This window comes from Helianthus annuus, chromosome 4 (assembly GCF_002127325.2).
Source record: "Helianthus annuus cultivar XRQ/B chromosome 4, HanXRQr2.0-SUNRISE, whole genome shotgun sequence".
Classification (NCBI taxonomy): domain Eukaryota; kingdom Viridiplantae; phylum Streptophyta; class Magnoliopsida; order Asterales; family Asteraceae; genus Helianthus; species Helianthus annuus.
The window spans coordinates 29,818,035-29,830,287 of record NC_035436.2 but is presented as its reverse complement, the minus strand read 5'-3'; positions in this window follow the sequence as shown (position 1 = coordinate 29,830,287).

The window sequence follows — 12,253 nt, the reverse complement described above, 5'->3', positions numbered from 1 at the left end:
CAGACACAATGATAAAGACGGATACCTTACAAAAAGGTTTCTTCCCTCCTGCAACACGATTTTTATTCCATACCCTTCTCATGTGTGTTTCGAATAAAACAACTTCTTTTAATGAAATACCATTAAAGATACAAAACCTGGGATATGCTATACTTCAAGAAGAAAATTTTAATTATTCCCAGGTAATCTTTAATGATGTGGTTAAAAATGTTGAAACCAAATCATTCTTACTATTTCCAAGATTTCTAAGCTAATCTTGTGAAACGAAATTCATTAAGGATGATTTGTCTATAATAAACCAAGGTGACTCTTTTCAGATAAACAGCTTAACTGCTGAAACATTTACAAGAATGTCAACACCTTGCAAAACACAAGCAGAGGTGCTTGAGCAGACTTTAGCAGCAAACACTGCTCCTCAGGTATCTGCTGCTGAGCTCACTGCTCACGGTGATCAAGGTAGCCAAACAACTGCCTTGAAACCCACACCTAAAATCACTAAAAAGCCACAGAAAAAGAAAAATAAAAAAACCCCCCAAACCAGTCACACCCCCAAAATCCACCTGCGGAGTATCACCGCTTGGGAGCGTGACTGACCAGGATCAAGCCACCAATCATATTCAACATGTAATTAATATCAAGTAAAATAAATGCAAACCAATCATTCAATACGATAGGTGTTCAAACATAATTATAGTTTCAAAGTGTAGCGGAAGCATAAGTATGAAAACCCAATGTATAACATAAGTTCAAGTGTTTAAATGTTTTAACATGGCATCCACGATCCATGCTCCACAACGACCTGCCCCTCCCTGTGCAAGCTCCATATATCTAACGACCTGCAAGGCATGTAACAGAAGATCAACAACTAGTTGAGCGAGTTCACAGTTTATAGTTCAACAATTGTAATAGTATAGTAAGCCTTGTGTTCGTTCATTAAATCGTATATCGTATTAGTACGTGTCGCGGCCCTCTAGGCATGTATGTGATGATTAAGTAAAGTTCTCAAGTATTCTAGACTAGGTATATTTGTATCGCGGCCACCCGGCATCTGTGCGAAGTTTAGTGAATAGTTCGCAGCCTTTCTAGGCATGTGTGCGAAGATCAGTCATAATACCGCGGCCAACCCTGGCGTGTATGCGAAGATCAGTTCTATTAGTATCACTAGTCTAGCAGTATCTTAATCAATCACCTTCCTCACCCGAGGATCATATCACTACGTTCCGTTATCTAAAGATGTACAAATACATATTCCATATCCCATTCCCACCCTGGGAACCCCATGCCTTGGCTATGCGAACTCACCTTGGTTTGCTCGGTATGCTATGCTCTAGGGTTTATCAAATGTCTAAGTCTGTTACACACGACCTAGGATATGTTGCACATGATACGATGTAAGTGTTTGCATTAAATTAAGGTTTGTAAATCATTGGTAATCAATCACTGTGTTTTGTGTGCTTATTGTGTAAAGGATGATATCACATAGAATGATTCATACGTGCAAGATCATACAGTTGCATTCAGTATCATACGACTATATACACAGAATCATACTTCACGTAAACAGTTAATCGTATTCCTATAATTCATGCGTCACGTCTTTGATTTTCACTGTTTAATCTAACGTGAATATTACCCTAGTTGCCAACGTTAACATACTTAGTACATTTAGCAACTTCAATAAACTTAACAGGTTTAACGGTGTTAGTGGCTAGCAAAGGACACACATATCTTAACAGATCCAGTATTATGTAACACACAACTCAGGCTTCCTTTTGATCATTACACAAAGTCGGACAAGGGGATATGGGATTAAAAGTCGGACAGGGGGGGAGTTAAAAAAACTCGGACCAAAGGTGTGGGGGTCTAAAATTCGGACAGTATGTATGTTAACAAAAGTCGGACCCCCCTTGAGTTCAACACAAAGGTCGGACATGTAGTTTAATCATGAAACTCGAACCTACAACACTTGAAACTCGGACCCATATGTTTGTTTGTGAAACTCGGACCTTCATGATAAAGAACTCGGACATGATATGCTATATATATAAACTCGGACACTTATGTTCTTACCAAAACTCGGACCTAATGTAATGTGTAACAAAGGTCGGACTTGATAGGCTTGGTATAAAACTCGGACACCTTTCATTTAAAAGGTCGAACCATGTTGTCTTGATATAAAGATCGGACACACATATTATCAAGTAATTCGGACCATATGCAATACCCAAAACTCAGACAATCATTTTAGGCTAAAATTCGGACCTTTCATAGTGTTGTAAAACTCAGACAACTAACATTCGTGAATTCCAATCATTGCACAGAATCAAACGGATCAGATCAGTTACGTTCTTGTTTTCATACGAACAGAAAACCCTAATAATATACTTTGCATAACAGGAATCACTTTAACAATTAACAACTTCATCCTATCAAGCATATCTTGTCACCAAACAATGATGTCACGACTAATCATTATCATAACACAATAATCAAAATTCAACTCAGTAAATACAGGACCATCATATCAAGAACTAGGGTTTGCAAGGATTACAAGCATCAAGAATTGATATCAATCAAATAATCAACAAACAATCATTAACAATTACCTTGTATTGATTCTAGAGAAATGTGGAATCAAGAGTGATGAATATCTTGCCAATGATGATGATGATGATGATTGCTAGGAGATTAGAGAATGCAGTACGTGCTTTGGTTTTGTGAAAATGATTAGTGAACAAGGGATTAGGGTTAAGTATAGCTTAAGTTTCACTAATAGCTCTCTACACCCTTAATTAATATATTTTACAATAGTACACCATATCAAACAGTTTCACAGTTTCACCACCAAGTTTATGCATTTGACAAGTCTATCCCAATTAACACATAACCATGCATAATCACACAATACACTTCATTGTATTAAAACGTTACAGTTCCATAGCAACTAATTGTGCAAATAATCAACTAAACAATACAAGAACGTGCAATAAATGCGAAATAGGAATCTTGGAAATTCGAGTTGTCACATTATCCCCAACTTGAAAGAAATTTCGTCCCGAAATTTAGCATGCGGTTACTGAGGAAGCTAGGTAAGTTGTATCGTTTACTGGTTTTCCTGGGGTGTCACATCATCCCCCCGTTGATTTGGAATTTCGTCCCGAAATTCCGCAGTAGTAGCTTCAGCCTAAGTAGTAGTTGCATTGGTTTCGAATAACTGGGGGTACTTTTCTGTCATCTAGTCTTCGCTTTCCCAGGTATACTCTGGGCCACGTTTGGAGTTCCAACGAACTCGGACAAGAGGGATTCTCTTGTGTTTGAGGACCTTAACATCCCGGTCCGTGATTTCAACTGGCTCCTCGACGAACTGCAACCGCTCGTCGATAGTGAGTTCCTTAAAAGGAACTATGAGGGTCTCATCTGACAGGCACTTCTTCAGATTCGACATGTGGAATACATTGTGAACTGCACCGAGTTCAGCTGGTAGGTTCAGTCTGTAGGCTACTTGGCCTATTCTTTCAGTGATTTCGAACGGTCCAACATACCGTGGATTGAGCTTGCCTCGTTTCCCAAAACGAACCACACCCTTCTAGGGTGAGACTTTAAGTAAGACCCGGTCCCCGACCTGAAATTCCAATGGCTTCATACGCTTATCCGCGTAGGCTTTCTGACGGTCGCGTGCTGCCGCCATGCGTTGTCGTATTTGTGCAATCTTTTCTGTGGTATCCACTATAAGTTCTGGACCCGTGAGTTGACTATCCCCCACCTCCGCCCAACAGAGAGGTGACTGGCATTTACGGCCGTACAATGCCTCGAATGGAGCGGCTTGTATGATGGTGTGATAACTGTTGTTGTATGAAAACTCCACTAACGGGAGATGCTTTTCCCAGCCGTTGCCGAAATCAATAACACATGCCCGAAGCATGTCTTCTAGGGTTTGGATCGTGCGCTCAGACTGCCCATCCGTCTGAGGGTGATAAGCCGTGCTCATATCTAACCGAGAGCCAAAAGCCTTGTGCATTGCTTGCCATAGTTCTGATGTGAATCGTGCATCGCGATCCGAAATAATAGATGTGGGCACCCCGTGCCTCGAGACCATTTCCTTTACGTATAGGTCTGCTAGTGTGGAAAACTTGTCTGTTTCTTTAATAGCCAAGAAGTGAGCAGACTTTGTGAGTCGATCGACGATCACCCATATGGTATCATTCCCGCGCTGTGATCTAGGTAGGCCTGTAACGAAATCATGGAAATCTCTTCCCATTTCCATTGCGGTATATTGGGTTGCTGAAGTAGGCCTGAAGGTTTCTGGTATTCAACTTTGACTCTCGCACAAGTCAAACACTTGCCGACGTAAGTTGCGATGAGGGCTTTCATGTTTGGCCACCAATAAGTTGTTCTGATGTCGTGGTACATTTTATCCGACCCCGGATGTACCGAGTAACGAGACTTGTGCGCTTCATCCATCACAAGTTCGCGTAAACCGCCATAGAGTGGGACCCAAATACGCCCCGTTACATAGTAAGCACCGTCTTCCTTCTGCTCTAATCGTTGCCTCGAACCACGTAAGGCTTCAGCCTTCACGTTTTCTGGTTTCAATGCTTCCACCTAAGCATCTCGTATTTGTGCAGGGAGATCAGACTGAATAATGAGCTGCAAGGCTCGTACACGCCTAGGTAAAGTATCTTTTCGACTGAGAGCGTCAGCCACAACATTGGCCTTGCCCGGATGGTACTTGATGGCGCATTCGTAATCATTAAGTAACTCGACCCATCGTCGTTGACGCATGTTTAATTCCTTCTGCTTGAAGATATGCTCGGGACTCCTGTGATCGGTGTAGATAGTGCACTTGGTACCGTATAAGTAGTGTCGCCATATCTTAAGCGCGAAAACAACAGCTCCCAGCTCTAAATCGTGCGTCGTGTAATTCCGTTCATGAACTTTGAGTTGTCGCGAAGCGTAGGCAATAACTTTATCCCGTTGCATCAATACGCAACCGAGCCCCTGTATCGATGCGTCACAATAGACCACAAAATCGTCTGTGCCCTCTGGCAATGAGAGAATAGGTGCGCTGCAAAGCCTATCCTTTAAGTACTGAAAAGCGGTTTCCTGGGAATCTCCCCAACGGTAGGTAACACCTTTCTGTGTCAGCATAGTAAGCGGCCGTGCGATCTTCGAAAAGCCTTTAATGAATCGTCTGTAGTACCCCGCCAAACCCAAGAATTGGCGTATTTCTGTTGGTGTACGCGGTGCAGGCCAATTCCTGATCGATTCTACCTTGGATGGATCGACATGAATCCCATCCCTGTTCACCACATGGCCTAAGAAGTGGACTTCACGAAGCCAGAAGTCGCATTTTGAAAATTTGGCGTACAATTGTTCCTTTCGAAGAAGTTCCAAGATAAGACATAAGTGCTGCTCATGTTCCTCCTGACTCTTGGAGTATATCAGAATGTCGTCGATGAAGACAATGACGAACTTGTCAAGATAGGGTTTGCACACCCTGTTCATTAGATCCATGAAAACTGCAGGCGCGTTCGTAAGTCCGAATGGCATGACAAGAAACTCGTAATGACCGTAGCGAGTTCTGAATGCTGTCTTGGAGACGTCCTTATCCCGGACTCTCAGCTGATGATAACCAGACCTTAGATCAATCTTGGAGTAGTAGCTCGACCCTTGCAACTGGTCGAATAAGTCGTCAATGCGTGGAAGAGGATAACGGTTCTTCACTGTGACCTTGTTCAGTTCGCGGTAGTCTATACACATCCTGAAAGTGCCATCCTTCTTTTTCACGAATAATACTGGAGCTCCCCAAGGCGAAGAGCTTGGACGAATGAAGCCTTTATCCAAGAGCTCTTGTAGTTGCTTAGACAGTTCTTCCAATTCCGTTGGAGCTAAACGATACGGTGCGCGAGCTATAGGTGCTGCTCCTGGGGCTAGCTCGATCTGAAATTCAACCTGACGATGAGGCGGTAGACCAGGTAGATCTTCAGGAAACACTTGAGGAAATTCGCGTACAACTGGAATATCCTCTATTCTTTTCTCTTTCGTCGCTGCATCAGTAACAAGTGCCAAAATGGCAGTATGACCCTTTCATAAACATTTCTGAGCCTTCAAGAAAGAGATGATGCCAACCACAGCACCACTCTTGTCGCCTTGAACTTCAAGAGGTTCCTTACCCGAACGAGGAATGCGAATGATCTTCTCTTTACATAGAATCTCTGCCTGCTATTTGGATAACCAATCCATGCCGATGACGATGTCGAAACTACCCAGAACTATAGGAATAAGGTCGATAGAGAAAGCTTGACCGGCGAGGATAAGATTACAACCCTGAACTATTTGTGTGGCCTCTATATTTTTACCATTGGCTAACTCTACGACATGTTTGGTGTCTAGGGGGATTGGTGCACGTTTTAACATTTTACTCACTTTTAACGATATATAACTTGTATCAGCACCCGAATCAAATAGGACAGTAACATAAATATCGTCGAGAAGAAACTTACCCATAACCACATTGGGATCATTCATTGCGTCACCTCGACCCAGCACAAAAGCACGACCCCTTGCTTCATTGCCGTTGTTGTTCCCACCATTATTGTTGTTGCCATTTCCCTGATTGTTGTTATTGTTGTTGTTGCGATTCTGGTTCTGGTTTAACTGGGGGCAATCACGCTTGAAATGACCTTTAGCCCCACACTGAAAACATCCCCTGTTACCCCGCTGTTGCTGCTGGTTCTGTGGAGCTGGTGGTGGGTGTTGCTGATTCTGATTTGCAGGTCGCGAACTCCTGCAGTCTTTAGCTTCATGCCCTATCTTGAGACATCTCTGGCAACGCTCCTTACGACACCGTCCACTATGGTGTCTGTTGCACCTATTACATAGTGGGTGAATTCCCCGATATCCACCCTGCCCCTGACTGCCAGATGATTGCTGACTCGGATTCTGGTAGTCATTTGTCTTGCGCTGCTGAGACTGAACAGAAACTGATCCCTTGCTGGAATCCCCCTCCCATTTTCTCTTGTTGTCACTGGGAGTAGCAGAAGTAGTGACAGCAGTAGTGGTAGCACTGATGCGTTTTGGCAGCTTGTTCTGATCCACTGCCTGATCCGTAATACGATGGGCAAGGCGCTGAATAGCCTGGATATTATCGAGATTAGCCGATGTCACATGGCTCTGGATCTCTGGTGCTAACCCCTTGAGATACAACTCAATGCGCTTGACTGGAGGGTCCACCATAGTTGGACACAGAACGGCCAGCTCGTTCGACCTCTTAGTATAAGCTTCAATCTCTGACCCAGTCATTTTCAAAAGGTAGAACTCAATTTCCAACTTGTGAATATCTTCACGTGTGCAGTATTCCCTTTTGACCAATTCCTTGAAATCATTCCAAGGGGTGGCGTTAGCAGCTGCCAACCCTAGGATCTGTACTTGCGTGTTCCACCAAGTTAACGCGATCCCTTCCAAAGTACCAGTGGCGTACTTGACCCTGCAAGCCTCAGGGCATTCACACATCTCGAATACCGACTCTAGCTTCTCAAACCAATGGAGGAGTCCCACTGCCCCCTCGGTGCCACTGAATGAGCTTGGACGACAGTCCATGAAGTTCTTGAAAGTGCAGACGGGCTGCTGAGCGTGTTGACCTATTGTGTACGAATAGGACAAGGTTAAATACAAGAGTTAATGTAGGATCTAAGGATCCTAGGATGAGTTACGACTGCAGGGTATACCTTCTGCGTTTGCAGCTGCAAGTGCCGCAACAACTTGTTCATTGATAAGAGCCATCAACTGGGCTTGAGTCATGTTAATGCGTCCAGCCATTGTTCTTCATAGTAAAAGTAGTGTAAGTGAGAATGGTTCGCGAATAGTGCGATGACAGAAGAGTGTAAGCACACAAGTGTTTACAAGCAATAACAAGTAGTGAGCAATGTAATCTGAGCATACTACGAGCAAGGTTCTATGCAATTATAGCAAGTAGGCAATAAACATAAACCTTATTACCTAGGATGTTGAGTCTTGCACGTGGAGCGAAGCGTCATTGTGGATCGTTGAGAGCATTGTTCTGGTTATAGTCTGGTTTTAATAAAAACGTTTTCCCATATTAAAACCAAGTTCTCTATAACCAATGGCTCTGATACCAATCTGTCACACCCCCAAAATCCACCTGCGGAGTATCACCGCTTGGGAGCGTGACTGACCAAGATCAGGCCACCAATCATATTGAACATGTAATTAATATCACGTAAAATAAATGCAAACCAATCATTCAATACGATAGGTGTTCAAACATAATTATAGTTTCGAAGTGTAGCGGAAGCATAAGTATGAAAACCCAATGTATAACATAAGTTCAAGTGTTTAAATGTTTTAACATGGCATCAACGATCCATGCTCCACAACGACCTGCCCCTCCCTGTGCAAGCTCCATATATCTAACGACCTGCAAGGCATGTAACAGAAGATCAACAACTAGTTGAGCGAGTTCACAGTTTATAGTTCAGCAATTGTAATAGTATAGTAAGCCTTGTGTTCGTTCATTAAATCGTATATCGTATTAGTACGTGTCGCGGCCCTCTAGGCATGTATGCGATGATTAAGTAAAGTTCTCAAGTATTCTAGACTAGGTATATTTGTATCGCGACCACCCGGCATCTGTGCAAAGTTTAGTGAATAGTTCGCAGCCTTTCTAGGCATGTGTGCGAAGATCAGTCATAATATCGCGGCCAACCCTGGCGTGTATGCGAAGATAAGTTCTATTAGTATCACTAGTCTAGCAGTATCTTAATCAATCACCTTCCTCACCCGAGGATCATATCACTACGTTCCGTTATCTAAAGATGTACAAGTACATATTCCATATCCCATTCCCACCGTGGGAACCCCATGCCTTGGCTGTGTGAACTCACCTTGGTTTGCTCGGTATGCTATGCTCTAGGGTTTATCAAATGTCTAAATCCGTTACACACGACCTAGGATATGTTGCACATGATACGATGTAAGTGTTTGCATCAAATTAAGGTTTGTAAATCATTGGTAATCAATCACTGTGTTTTGTGTGCTTATTATGTACAGGATGATATCACATAGAATGATTCATACGTGCAAGATCATACAGTTGCATTCAGTATCATACGACTATATACATAGAATCATACTTCACGTAAACAGTTAATCGTATTCATATAATTCATGCGTCACATCTTTGATTTTCACTGTTTAATCTAACGTGAATATTACCCTAGTTGCCAACGTTAACATACTTAGTACATTTAGCAACTTCAATAAACTTAACAGGTTTAACGGTGTTAGTGGCTAGCAAAGGACACACATATCTTATCAGATCCAGTATTATGTAACACACAACTCAGGCTTCCTTTTGATCATTACACAAAGTCGGACAAGGGGATATGGGATTAAAAGTCGGACAGGGGGGGGGGGAGTTAAAAAAACTCAGACCAAAGGTGTGGGGGTCTAAAAGTCGGACAGTATGTATGTTAACAAAAGTCGGACCCCCCTTGAGTTCAACACAAAGGTCGGTTATGTAGTTTAATCATGAAACTCGGACCTACAAAACTTGAAACTCGGACCCATATGTTTGTTTGTGAAACTCGGACCTTCATGATAAAGAACTCGGACATGATATGCTATATATATAAACTCGGACACTTATGTTCTTACCAAAACTCGGACCTAATGTAATGTGTAACAAAGGTCGGACTTGATAGGCTTGGTATAAAACTCGGACACCTCTCATTTAAAAGGTCGGACCATGTTGTCTTGATATAAAGATCGGACACACATATTATCAAGTAATTCAGACCATATGCAATACCCAAAACTCAGACAATCATTTTAGGCTAAAATTCGGACCTTTCATAGTGTTGTAAAACTCAGACAACTAACATGCGTGAATTCCAATCATTGCACAGAATCAAACGGATCAGATCAGTTACGTTCTTGTTTTCATACGATCAGAAAACCCTAATAATATACTTTGCATAACAGGAATCACTTTAACAATTAACAACTTCATCCTATCAAGCATATCTTGTCACGAAACAACGATTTCACGACTAATCATTATCATAACACAATAATCAAAATTCAACTCAGTAAATACAGGACCATCATATCAAGAACTAGGGTTTGCAAGGATTACAAGCATCAAGAATTGATATCAATCAAATAATCAACAAACAATCATTAACAATTACCTTATATTGATTCTAGAGAAATGTGGAATCAAGAGTGATGAATATCTTGCCAATGATGATGGTGATGATGATTGCTAGGAGATTAGAGAATGCAGTACGTGCTTTGGTTTTGTGAAAATGATTAGTGAACAAGGGATTAGGGTTAAGTATAGCTTAAGTTTCACTAATAGCTCTCTACACCCTTAATTAATATATTTTACAATAGTACACCATCTCAAACAGTTTCACAGTTTCACCACCAAGTTTATGCATTTGACAAGTCTATCCCAATTAACACATAACCATGCATAATCACACAATACACTTCATTGTGTTAAAACGTTACAGTTCCATAGCAACTAATTGTGCAAATAATCAACTAAACAATACAAGAACGTGCAATAAATGCGAAATAGGAATCTTGGAAATTCGAGTTGTCACATTATCCCCAACTTGAAAGAAATTTCGTCCCGAAATTTAGCATGCGGTTACTGAGGAAGCTAGGTAAGTTGTATCGTTTACTGGTTTTCCTGGGGTGTCACAAAACCCACCAAAAAGGCAACTCTGGAGGATGATATACCAGAGCAACTGCCTGTGACAGCACAAAAGTCATAACAAACCACTGCTGCTACTTCCTCATAGCAGTTGGTAAAAATATCTCAAACGCTAGCCGAAACTCCTCCTGTCTCTTCACAAAAAGAACAGGTTGTACAACAAGGGTTACCACATCATGATGCTCTGGAAGCACTTGTTTCCATCATCCACAACCCAATACCCGGGGCAATCCCTCTTTCTACACCCAAATTCACATCCCCAATTCCCCCAAACACCAAACTACTGTTGGATGCAATTGATTTGAACCTGGCACAAACCAGTCCTTCTCAATCACCTGTTCATGAGAATATAACTCAACATGAGACTGGGCCTGATGTATCAATCTTTGCTAACCCACCAACACAACCTGAGGAGGTTATACCCCTTGAGTTACAAGTAACTCTTGGTGGTAATCCAAGTGAAGCAGCTACTACAAGTGTTGAACCTACAGGTTTACACTTGGACAGTGGTTACATCAATAAGACTTCCTTGGAGGCAATTCCTTCCATAACACCTCTGTTATCTGCCAGTGAGTTTGTATTAACCACTGGTTCCATCAAAAGATTATCAAGTGTTGAAGGAAGAAGACCCTAGTACCAAGAAAAAGGTGCATCAGTTGTTGATGTTAGGAGTACACTCCCTACCTCAACCTCTGATACAACCACTACTAGTGGGAAATCAGATGATCCCATTAAATTGGGTGATGGTTTAAAGTACCAGGAATTGACGGAAAGAGTTGAAAAACTGGATACATCTGTTGTAGAAATCAAAGAAATGCTGCAACAGTTGTTGACAGTTCAAATGGTAACAACCACTGCTGTTCTACCTCAAGCACCTGCTCCACCACCAGCAGATGTTACAAATGAGCTCTGGAATCTTTTTCAACAATTCTCCACCAACAACAACAGATGGCTGAGCAGAAGCATGAAAAACATGTTCAAGAGCTCAGAGAAGCAATGGAGTCTAGTTTCAAAACGACACAAGCAGACATCAAGGCTCTAAAAACACATATGTTGGCAACCAGTGGCACTGCTCCTCCGACAGTTCTTTTTATGGATGAACTCCCAACAGATAATGCCAAAAAGGGGGAGAAAATTAAGGAGTGGACAAAGAAAGGGATTGATAATGGGTTGTATCTTGATCCAGAAAAGGATGCAATGCTCAGAAATATTCCCTTGCCAGATGGTAGCAAGAAGGTTGATGTTACCCAGAATGCACTTGATGAAGGCGTCATAAGTGTAAAAAGGGATAGAGCGGCAAAGGATTTATCAAGGTGGAATGAGGAGAAGAGAGCTTTCATGGAGCTGAATGCGCAGGGTTGTTCTAGTGAAAAGGATGATCAAAATCCTGTTCCAAAAAGAAATCTTACTAGAAAAGTAAGGAAACCCAAGTCCACACCATCCAGTCTTCCAAAGCATACTTCACAACCACCATCTAAAAGCCACCAACATCAAACCTCCACCCAAACA